We start from the raw sequence: 11700 nt of genomic DNA on the forward strand, positions 1-11700 counted from the left end.
CACCACACCCAGCCTTCTCTTTTAATTTTTTTTTTGTTTGTTTTTTGAGGTAGGGTCTCACTCTAGCTCAGGCTGACCCAGAATTCACTATGTAGTCTCAGGGTGGCCTCGAACTCATGGCAATCCTCCTACCTCTGTCTCCTGAGTGCTGGGATTAAAGGCGTGCGCCACCACACCTGGCTTCTTTTAATTTTTAAGAGAAATATACTGGCTTTCTTCACATTACATGCCTATTGCTCGGGAAATTTAAGGTCCTTCATACCAGCAGAGACTTGCCATCATGGGATGATTCTTCAATAGTTGGTGCAAGGTGCCCAGGATCTTCTGATAGCTTCTGTGCTAGCTGTAACGTTATCATGACCATGTAGCCATGAAGGATACATTAGGAAGTATTCTCTTGTTCCTCTTCCTCCTTCTCCTCATTTTCTTTTTGTTCATTTTTATTTATTTACTTGAGAGCGAAAAACAGAGAAAGAGAGACAGAGAGAGAGAGAGAATGGGGGCGCCCAGGCCTCCAGCCATTGCAAACAAACTCCAGATGCATGCACCCCCTTGGGCATCTGGCTAATGTGGGTCCTGGGGAATCAAGCCTCGAACAGGGGTCCTTAGGCTTCACAGGCAAGCGCTTAATAGCTAAGCCATCTCTCCAGCCCCTTCTCCTCATTCTTATGCTCCCCGAAAATAAAACTGTAGGCTTTTGTTTTTTGAAATTCAAACTTTTATTTTAGAATCGGTTTAGGTTTGCAGACAAAATTATGATGATCACATTAGAGTTCTAGCTGCCCCGCGCCCAACGTCCCCATCAGGAGTACCTTTGACTCATGTGGTAGTTCCCACACCTCACACACTTACTAACTACAGCCTTCAGTTTATTCAGACTCCCATCAATGGTACCTGATAACTCTCCCCTTCCCCAGAACCCCACCCAGGGCCCCACATTACACTCACTGATCATATCTCCTTATGTTCCTAGTTTCTAAAGACTTCTCAGGTTTTGAAAGCTGTTGGTCCTTAAATGCTTGTCAACGGCCTTCCTATAGACCTGAGTTGCCAGTGTTTGTCTCGTCACTGGAATGCAGTTCTGGGTCTGGGGAGGAAAACCACAGGGTTAAGTGGTCATCTTGTCAGAGAGTCCGTCTTTGGACACAGAGGTACTGAGCATGGGTTAAGCTCACCCTCTCCCCTTACACTGGGGTGAACTCAGTAACAGGAAGTAATCTGTCTATGAGGAGTTTATTGAGTTTTGTTTCCTCATCTTGTGAAAACACGTGACCCAGAAGGAAAGTGAGAACTAAGGTCTCGTTGATGACAGTCAGGGCTACAGATGTGGCCCTTGGGCTGTGATGGTGGTTTGATTCAGGTGTAGGTGTTCTGAATGCTAGGTTCCCAGCTGATGGAGATTTGGGAATTAACACCTCCTGGAGGGAGTGTTTTGGTGGGGGTGGGCTTATAGGTGTTATAGCCAGTGTCCCCTTGCCAGTGTTTGGCACACTCTCCTGTTCCTGTTGTCCACCTGATGTTGGCCAGGGGGAGATGTCCACCCTCTGTTCATGCCATCGTTTTACCCTGCCAGGACAGAGCTTGAGTCTATAAGCCAAAATAAACCTTCCCCCCCCCCCAAAGCTGTTCTGGGTCAGGTGGTTGCTGTCAGCAATGTGAACCTGACTGCAACAGGATGCAATATTTTGCATTCCAGAATGGCCATCTCGTGGCCTTTGACAGCAGGAGCTCCTGCTGGCTAAATGCTTACAGGGTTCAGTCACAGAGAGCAGCAGCTCAAGAGACAGGAGAGTGAGATGATGGGGTGGTAACGGCCAACTGAGTTCCTTTGCTGCCATTTGGACTGTCTCTCCCAAATAAGAGCCAGCCCCCCGTTTCTACAATGACCTTAATTTCCCCCGGGCTCTCCCAGTTCCTCCATTCCATGATGGGATCTGCACTTTCTGTCCACCCAGCTCAGAACTTTCTATGTTGTCTCCTCATTTAATTCTCAGCTACTCATGTCAAGTCAGTCTGCTTCTCACCAGCTCTCACCTGATGCATCCCTACATAAAGTTGGATACAGGTGAGAGTCACTGCGGCTGCCCACAGGTCAGGTAGCCAAACAGCACATACAGCATTATAACCTTGTATATCCCCAGTATGCGGAGAATGCAGAGCTGTGCCAAACGTGTCTGCTACTGATGCGTGTTTCCTGTGCTCTTCACAAGGACCTGGGAAGTTTTTAATGTGCTCCGATGATGTCAACATCACAATGCTATAATTCCCGTCTGAAAATTATCTTTAGATAAAGTTAACATACAGTGATCTTGCTAAACTCAGTTTCTCATCTCTTTATCAATGAGTGTTCTGAGTTGTGTTTGATTATTTCTAAACATCAAGTATGACCTCAAGCAGAAAAGCTGTTATATTTGGAATGACAAGCCACAGTCTCAAAATGAAAGGAAAGAAAGCTCTAGAAGTGTTAGTCCATGACTACCCTTAGGACAAGCACAGAATTGACGTGGGCAGTTACTTTGGGATAGGTAGGATTCATGTAGATATGTTGATTCTGTTGGGATTGTTCAGAAGTGTGTCAGGGTTGGGAGTATGGTTCAGTGGTGGAGTCTTAACATGTCCAGGGCTCTGGGACTGCTCCAAGGCACTGTGAAGATAAATGAACTCTGAACTTACTAACTCACAACTCTCACACTCCTTTGTTGTTAGATTATATGCTTTACATTGAAGGTCTGGGTCTGAGTAGCCAAACTTAAGTTCTGGCTTTATCATTTATTATCTGTGTGTGAGATCTCAGACAAGGCACTTAACTTCACTCCGCTTGCATTTTCTTATCTATAAAAAAGACAGCAAGAGAACCAGTGTTATGGGATGTTCTAATAACTGGTGAAATTAGTACATGTAAAGTCTTTTAAATTGGGCTGGAACATAGAAAAGAATCAAGTAATAGCCATTACCAGCTCTTACTACGTATACCCGTTCATGCCACAGATCTTATTAATGACCACCAATTTTCAGCAAATTTGCGCTGCAGTCATATTGAGATAGTCTTACATCTTTTTCTTATATTCAGTCGAAGCCTTGTCTTCATCAAGCAGAGCTGAAATATGAAAGATTCATCCAGGGATTAATGAAGCACTGGTTGATGACTACTTCTTATGTTTCCATAGCCAAAACCTGAGTGTTCTATAAATAGGGGGAAAAAAAACTCAATGGACTAAATTTTCTGAAGATACTTGAGTGAATGAGGTTGGGAAGGAGCATGCTAAGTGAGAAGGTCTTAGTCTCACCTCCCACAGATGCCCAAGTAAAGAGAGGAAAGCAAGTCGGGCGTGGTGGCGCACACCTTTAAACACAGCAGTTGGGAGACAGAGGTAGGAAGAGCACCGTGAGTTCGAGGCCAGCCTGAGACTACATAGTGAATTCCAGGTCAGCCTGGGCTAGAGCGAGACTCTACCTTAAAAATCCAAAAAAAAAAAAAAAAAAAGAGAGAGAGAGAGAGAGAGAGAGAGAAGAGAGAGAGGAAAGAAAGAAAATAAATAAATACCAAGTCCATCTTTTATAGTAAGACATTCAAAGAAATTATTTTTTTCTTCCCAAGATTTCCAGTCAACACAATGTTTTCTCTTTTTTTAATATTATTTATTTATTTATTTATGAGAGAGAATGGGTGCACTAGGGCCTCTAGCCACTGCAAACAAACTCTGGACGCATGTGCCACCTTGTGCATCTGGCTTACATGTTTATTGGGGAGTTGAACCAGGATCCTTAGGCTTTGTAGGCAAGTGCCTTAGCCGCTGAGCCATCTCTCCAGCCCCACATATTGTTTTCTAATTGTCCAGTGGCGGGTTTTATTTTCCAGTTTCCAAGTTGTCATGCATTCCTGGGATATAAATATGTCATCAAATATATGCATACACACATATATCTATATATACACACACACATATATATATATATTTATATACACACACATATATTATGTTTTTGAACTGCTGTACAGTCAAATGAAGCTGGCTAGAATACCTCTATAACCTCATGAACTGATGAAGTAAACAATGGCCTTGGTGAGTGGTGGAAGGCTTCCAACACCCCAAGCATACACCTGCAGAAAGCTGTGACTCACGTCTGAGTCACTCGGCCAACACCAGCCAGGAGAAGCTGCTGGGATACAGAGGCTGCGCTTGCCTGCTGGTTCGCAGAGAATAACCACAGGCCGGAGCTCCAAACGGCTCATGCCGACACAAGGTGAAGATTGCAAAAGCCATGAGGCAGCTGTTTCCTAATAGGATGCCTTGAAGCAGGACATTGCATGTTTTATGGGCTAGGGCTGAATTAGACCATAAGACTTAAAATATGTAGCTAAAGTGATTGAAAAATGGGCCTTGGAAGTTCAGATCAAAGCATTACAGGGGGTGACTAGATAAATAAAAAGTTTAAGCCTAACTGAGTAAATAACTGAACACCCCCCACCCCGAAACCTTCATTCACGGGAGTGATCAAGTATGACTCACCCAGGTGCAGGTGTCTTTCTAAGAATATTCCTTTTAATTTTAAATATACATCAAAAGAAAAAAAAATCTTTATATTGACCAGCAAATACTCCTGTTTGTATAAGAAAAGCCTCTTTAAGATACTGACAAAAATATTTATATCATTCATTATTGAAAGAGACCAGCTTTTTCCCTTTCTCTTCCCTTCTCTGCCTATAGTAAAAGGTTTTTGCTTCTTTAACTCATACCCATAAAGCTCACCTAAGAAAATCCTAAAATATTTCTGGTGTCTTATCTTGTCTCTTATTAAAAAAGAAGACAGACTCAAGTTGATGTTAAAAACATATTCCATTATTGTTGTAAAGAAAAATATGTCATTGGGAAAGGTTCATCTCTGCCTCTGTCTAGTTAAGAAACAAAGGAAAGCTTTTGCAAAGCTCATGCTCACACTGGCATGTACCAGATTCTTTAATCCTGGTGGCAGTACCCACAGGTGGGCTTTCATCCTGTTAGTTTATGGGAAGATAGGCATTTACAACTGAAGTAACATGTCGGTCCCAAGGTGCCAGGCTGGAAGATGGCAGAGTGGAGCACCAGTCAGTTGCTTTGCTTCTCCCACCTCAAAGCATTTCTGGGCTGGCTTTCTTTGTGTGGGGTTGAGGTGGTAACTCACCATGTACCCTGGGCTGGCATTGAACTTGCAGCGATCACACCCCTCTTTGGCCTCCCCAGGGCTAGGGATCACAGACATGCCTCCACAGGGCTTCTGCAGCCAATGGCACCTAAGTTTCAATCATTTCTATGAGCTGATCTTGGCTGTTTCCTTAGGACTGTATCCCAGCATTATTTCTCATTTGCAATATTTTATTTATTTATTTGAGAGAGGAAGAGAGAGACAGAGATAGAAAGATAGAGGGGGGGGTAGAGAGAGAGAGAATGGGCACGCCAGGGCCTCCAGCCACTGAGAATGAACTCCAGAAGTATGAACCACCCTTGTGCATCTGGCTTACGTGGAATCTGGGGAATTGAACCTAGGCCCTTAGGCTTCACAGGAAAGCACCTAAACCACTGAGCCATCTCTTCATCCCTATTTCTCATTTTTTAAATGAGCAGTCTAAGCTGAAGGCAATGGCTTCCCAAAACCTCACGAAACAAGGCAGGTCAAGGGCACCCCTATACTGCGGGTGCTGACTTTCAAATTGATGATCTTGTCTTCAACTGGCCAGGTGATGACCTGACAAAGCATTTTGGTGGCCGGAGTTCTTGGTGAGCCCATATCCATGTCTCAGAATCACTGGCTTATCTGGAAGCAACATCTATCTCTCAAAATCCCCCCGAAAATGGTGATCAGAATAATGGAGCAGGAACGGAAACCTGGTAGTAGCCATGGTAAGTGTGCAGGGAGCTGAGTCACACATCGATTTTTTCACCCCTTTAATTACTTCCCACTTAGGACAACACTCTGACCTTTGCTTAGGCAAAGGCTTTTTCGGCAAGGTGTGGCTTTATATAGTTCAGCCCCTTTTCAGATGACAAGACACAGCAAACAGGTCAGCACCCAGAAACAGCCAGTTAGACTTGTGTGACCCAAATGCCAGCTGTGTGACTTTCATGAAGTTGCTAGGTTCCCTGTGCTTTAGTTTTCTTCCTGATAGCTTTCTCATAGTCTTTGTCTCTTTGGGCTGTCATATAACAAAATATAACAAAAATGTCACAAATGGAGTGACATAACCAACACCAATTTCTCACAGTTCTGGAGACTGGAAGTCCAAGAGCATCGAAGTACTAGCCAAAGACTTTAGTCCCTGGAAGGACTGCATACTTCTGGCCTTGCAGGTGGCCATTAACTCCCTGTTCTCATGTGGCAGGATCAGAGAAAGCAGGTTCCTAAATCTTCTTCATATACGGGCACCAATTTTATCATGAGGGCCCCACCATCATGCCCTCATCTGACCTTGATTACCTTCCAGAGGCCCACCTTCGAATCCCAGAACAAGGAGGCCAGCAGTTTAACATAGGAACTGTGGGGAGTCATGTTCCGCCTTTAACAGGTACCATCTGTAAAAACAATTAGTAAGGACTCAAACAGGTTAGCCTTCACTTGTTACTCAGACACAACTAATAAAACATATCTCAAGAGTATCTCTGTGGGGTGGAGAAATGGCTTAGCGGTTAAGTGCTTGCCTGTGAAGTCTAAGGACCCCAGTTTGAGGCTCACTTCCCTAGGACCCACGTTAGCCAGGTGTACAAGGGGGCACACACGTCTGGAGTTCGTTTGCAGTGGCTAGAGGCCCTGGCGTGCCCATTCTCTCTCTCTCTCTCTCTCTCTCTGTGTGTGTGTGTCTGTCACTCTCAAATAAATAAATAAAAATAAACAAAAAAATTAAAAAAGAGAATCTATGTGCTTATTTCAACCTTGACAGAGGCATGAATGCCAGGCCACCCTTCTCAAAAGACACAGGTAGGGAAAATACAAATGTGCTTCCCTTAGAAAGCTTCCCTAATTCCTGTGCCCCAGGAGACCACCCTCCCACCCCCCAGGCATCAGCTCTGCTTGGTGTTCAGGGTGGTGGGGGGTAGCAGGTCCACCTCCACACCAGGCATGGAGCACACATCTATGCCAGCCATGGTTCCGAAGCTGTTTGATGGGTAGTCACATGTTATTCTCTATGACTCTGGACAAGTCCCTAAGCCGTGCTCAGTTCAGTTTTCTCCTTTGGGGACAGAATAATTCTAATTTATTTACTACATTAAAATATCCATGGCTTTGAGATGGAGAGGTTGCTTAGTGGTTAAGGAGCTTGCCTATAAAGCCAAAGGACCCAGGTTTGATTCCCCAAGATCCACATAAGCTAGGTGCACAAGGTAACGCATGCATCTGGAATTCATTTGCAGTGGCTAGAAGCCCTGGCATGCCCATTCTCTCCCTCTCTCTATCTCAAGTAAATAAACTTAATTTAAATAAATGAATAATTTTTAAAAATTAAAATATGCATTATTGTATTATTATCACATCAAAGAATTGTGGCTTTCCTGGCACCTTAGGTGATGCCCATGGAGGAGGTATGTGTGCTTAGCACCAAGGCTTCTGGGTCCTAAGGGTGGCACTGTCGCCATCCTAACAGGATATTATATATGTTAATACTATGTGTGTGTGTGTGTGTGTGTGTGTGTGTGTGTGCATGTGTGTGTATCATTCACCGTATATGGCATGTCTAGTAACTACAGCTGTGGCTGGCAGAGCTTTTGTGAGAACTGAATGGAACATGTGTAAAGTCAGCAGCTCTAGCTAGCTGCGTGACCAAGTACTTATCCACTGTTCTGAGAATGAACGAACCAAAGCCAGGCCATCTCTGGTTGTCAGCAGTGGTTTACGTGGGATCTGGGGAAATCAAACCTGGGTCCTTTAGGCTTCTCAGACAAGCTCCTTAACCACTAAGCCAACTTCTCAGCCCGATTTCTCATTTTTAAATGAGCAGCAGTCTGAACATACATACAGGTTTATCAACAGCTACATGCAGCCTTGCGAGGTAACGACAAACAGTGGCTGAGGGTGAGGGACCATGTCATTGTCCTTACGAATGCTCCGGCTGGCCATTCTTGCAAGCTAACAGTTAATCTGCTCTGGAGATGGAATTCACCCAGTGCCACCGCCGTCCAGGTTTTCACTGATGGGCTTAGAAGTGACCCACATGTTCAAAACAAAAGAAAAGCCGAGTCTAAACAGGGTTGGCGGCACCTTCCCTAGAGCGGTTTTCCACATTTTCTTTATCACGGGCAGATGCACATTCAAAGGAAGTTTTAAGAGGGATCCATCCTTACCCCTTTCTACATTTGGAGTTAAACCACCATTATGAATATTAATGGAGAGAGGGAGCCCATTTAGAGAGTATAGCTTTTCAAAGCCTGACAGAGTTCCCTTCTCAAAATCAGCCAAGACCCCTGGGAAAATCATAGATTCTCGACCTGCTCCTTGGCCTTTGGGATCCTCACATTTGACAGGCTTCCCAAAAGACAAGGGAGATCCTTTGAGAGTGGGGCAACCAATGATACAGTGTCTTCCCTTCATGCCATGTCTGATGCTTTTAAAAAACAAAAAATCAACTGGGCGTGGTGTCACACACCTTTGATAGCAGCACTTGGGAGGCAGAGGTAGGAGGATCACTGTGAGTTCGAGGCCACCCTGAGACTACATAGTGAATTCCAGGTCAGCCTGGGCGAGAGCGAGATTCTACCTTAAAAAGCTAACAACCCCCCCCAAAAAACCCCAAAATATCAAAACCAAAGGGATGTGGTCCCCAACTCCTGGATCCCCTGATCTAGAGGGTGTGTGCTCAGAAATCTGTTTTTCTTTTTCATTTCTTTTTCTTTTTTAAAAAATATTTTTATTTATTTGAGAGAGTGACAGACCAAGAGGAAGGCAGAGAGAGAGAGAGAGAGAATGGGCGCGCCAGGGCCTCTAGCCACTGCAAACGAACTTCAGATGCGTGCACCCCCTTGTGCATCTGGCTAACGTGGGTCCTGGGGAACCAAGCCTCGAACCAGGGTCCTTAGGCTTCACAGGCAAGCACTTAACCACTAAGCCATCTCTCCAGCCCCTGTTTTTCTTGTTCAGAAGGTAGCAAGACTAGAGGAGATAAACCACCTGGTGCATCTCAGCCAGGGCCCAGGTAAAAACCACAGAGGAATTGATATGAGCAAGAGAGCAGTTTCCATGGTGAGCCTGACAATCAACACCAAGGTGTAAGAGACAGATCCTGAGGACACTCAACACCTACCAAAGCAGAGATCCAGAGGCTCCTAAGATCTCCTCTCTGAAGTAGACTTAAAACACACCTACCTCAGTTCAGGGAATTTTGCAGAAGGGGATGGAAAGATTGTACGAGCCACAGGTTGAGATATCATGCCCAGAGGCATTTCCTCCCCCTAATAACTGACTGCTGCTCCCACAACCCCATGGGGAATGCCACCAACCCCACTGAGGAGAGCCCCCAGCGGAATGGGGGCAGGGAGGAGGGAGGAGATGGTACCAACGCATGACGTATCCATATAAAGTGTGTTCTTAATGGGAAAAAAAGGAGGGGGAAATGAATGAAAGGTGACATACCAAAGAGAATGTCCAAAAATTTCTAACTATGGCAGTGGGACAGCCAGTGTTAAAACACAGCAGACCACTTAACGGTCGCATCATTTAACAAAACAGGGCACCCTTCAATGACTTAGGAAGAAGAGTGGGTGTATCTCACAGAGGTAGGCTATAGCAGTGCATAATCATGACAGTACAGCGCCACAGAATTTCTAATTACATCTCTTGGATATATAACATATGCCAAAAATTAATAACTTGCATTCCGAAAGGCCCGCTGCCAGCCAGCCAGCTCTGCGTGCCCACCCTGCTGAGCAGCGCCCTGGCCCAGTTGTACAAGGGACAGCTGGGTCACCCCTCCTGTGACACCCACTCGCTGGTTTCTGCTTCTTAAACTGCACCATCTCCAAAGCCCTGGAGAAGCTGAGGGAATTTGCAAGTTCCTAATCCTAAAAAAAAAAAAAAAGGGTATCCATGCCCAAGCAATTGACTCTGAGCATGTTTGCCAGGGCCTGCTGGGTACCTCACTTGAGAACCCCCTCCCCAGAACTAGACAGAGAGACCCCTAATTGTTCAAGCTTGGTGGTTTGTCCCTTCCCATGCAAATTCAAAGTAGACTTCAAATGTGTGTAAATTAAAATTGCTTCTTTCTAGGTCGCTTAATTGCTTGTTTCTGTCCTCTGGTTTTTTGGGGGTTTTGTTTGTTTGTTTTGTTTTTGTTTGTTTGTTTCCTCATGATGATATTTTCGGTTGTTTGTTTTGGAATTCCCCGGCTGTGCCTTAAACCTAAGTGTATATTTACATTTCTTTTAGGTGATTCAGTACAAACCCAGAGGGGGCCATGGCTCCCCTCCACACACATACTCAGTATAGAACGATTGCAGCTTTGAGGGGACCTGGCAGAACTGAACCAGCAGCATGGGGAAGAAAGTGATGTCAACAGTTATTCAAACAGAAGCTCTAACCAGGCACGGTGGCTCACGCCTTTAATCCCAGCACTTGGGAGGCAGAGGTAGGAGGATTGCTGTGAGTTCGAGGCCAGCCTGAGACTCCATAGTGAATTCCAGGTCAGCCTGGGCTAGAGTGAGACCATACCTTGAAAAACAAAACAAACAAACAAAACAAAAAAAAAAACACACACACACAAAAAACTGAGCTCAAATCGGTTTTGACAATGCTGTCAGGAGAGGCAATGCCTCAGCTAGTAAGAAGTGTTCTCCAAGGCGTCCTTAACTGTCACTTCTAGAAAATATGTGTGAAGGCTATGTGGGAGGCTGGCATGGCAGCAGAGTGATGAAACTGGCATTGCATCACATGCCCTGCCTTGGTTCGCATCCTCTGAACCCAAGATAATGAAGAGAATCAGGAGTCAAAGTAACATGGGAGCCAACAGATGATGGGGTGACCAGAACTCATTGCATAAAGGAGCACAAAGGAACACGGACATTAAGGCAGGAGGGACGGAGGAACCAGGCAGAGAGAATGATGCCTCCAAACTCACTCTCATGTCGCTGCTAACGGACCAGAGAAGCTCCCAGAGTCAAGATAGCCAAGCACCCTAGGTTCCCATTCTACAAGGACGCCTGTGCTTGTTAGCCAAGTGATTTTCCTTGTAAGATGGTTGTTTTTAATCCCCCACACAAGTTGACCCATGTCTTTGTCAATCGCCACCAGCTCTCACCCAGACACCCAGGGAAGAATCGACTGTTTATTTATTTATGCTCTGCCTGCTTCCAAAATGCATTTAGAGCCGTGGCACACAAGAGGCAAGACAAATTTCACTGTTAAAAATTCATCACTCGGGCTGGAGAGATGGCTTAGCGGTTAAGCGCTTGCCTGTGAAGCCTAAGGACCCCGGTTCGAGGCTCGGTTCCCCAGGTCCCACGTTAGCCAGATGCACAAGGGGGCGCACGCGTCTGGAGTTCGTTTGCAGAGGCTGGAAGCCCTGGCGCGCCCATTCTCTCTCTCTCCCTCTATCTGACTTTCTCTCTGTCTGCCACTCTCAAATAAATAAATTAAAAAAAAAAATTCATCACTCGAAGAATGTTCCAGATCTCTGGCCAGGCACTGCTCCATCATTAGAATGTAGCTGCTGGCACTGCCACGCACTTAGAGCCAGGGGTT

General features: G+C 45.3%; 1 pseudogene; it reads right to left on the reverse strand.

The window, feature by feature from the left end:
* The window catches only part of LOC101609818, a 65324-nt pseudogene extending 58799 nt beyond the window's left edge, over positions 1 to 6525 (reverse strand).
* Positions 6526 to 11700: the final 5175 nt, after the last annotated feature.

This window comes from Jaculus jaculus, chromosome 11 (assembly GCF_020740685.1).
Source record: "Jaculus jaculus isolate mJacJac1 chromosome 11, mJacJac1.mat.Y.cur, whole genome shotgun sequence".
Taxonomy (NCBI): Eukaryota; Metazoa; Chordata; class Mammalia; order Rodentia; family Dipodidae; genus Jaculus; species Jaculus jaculus.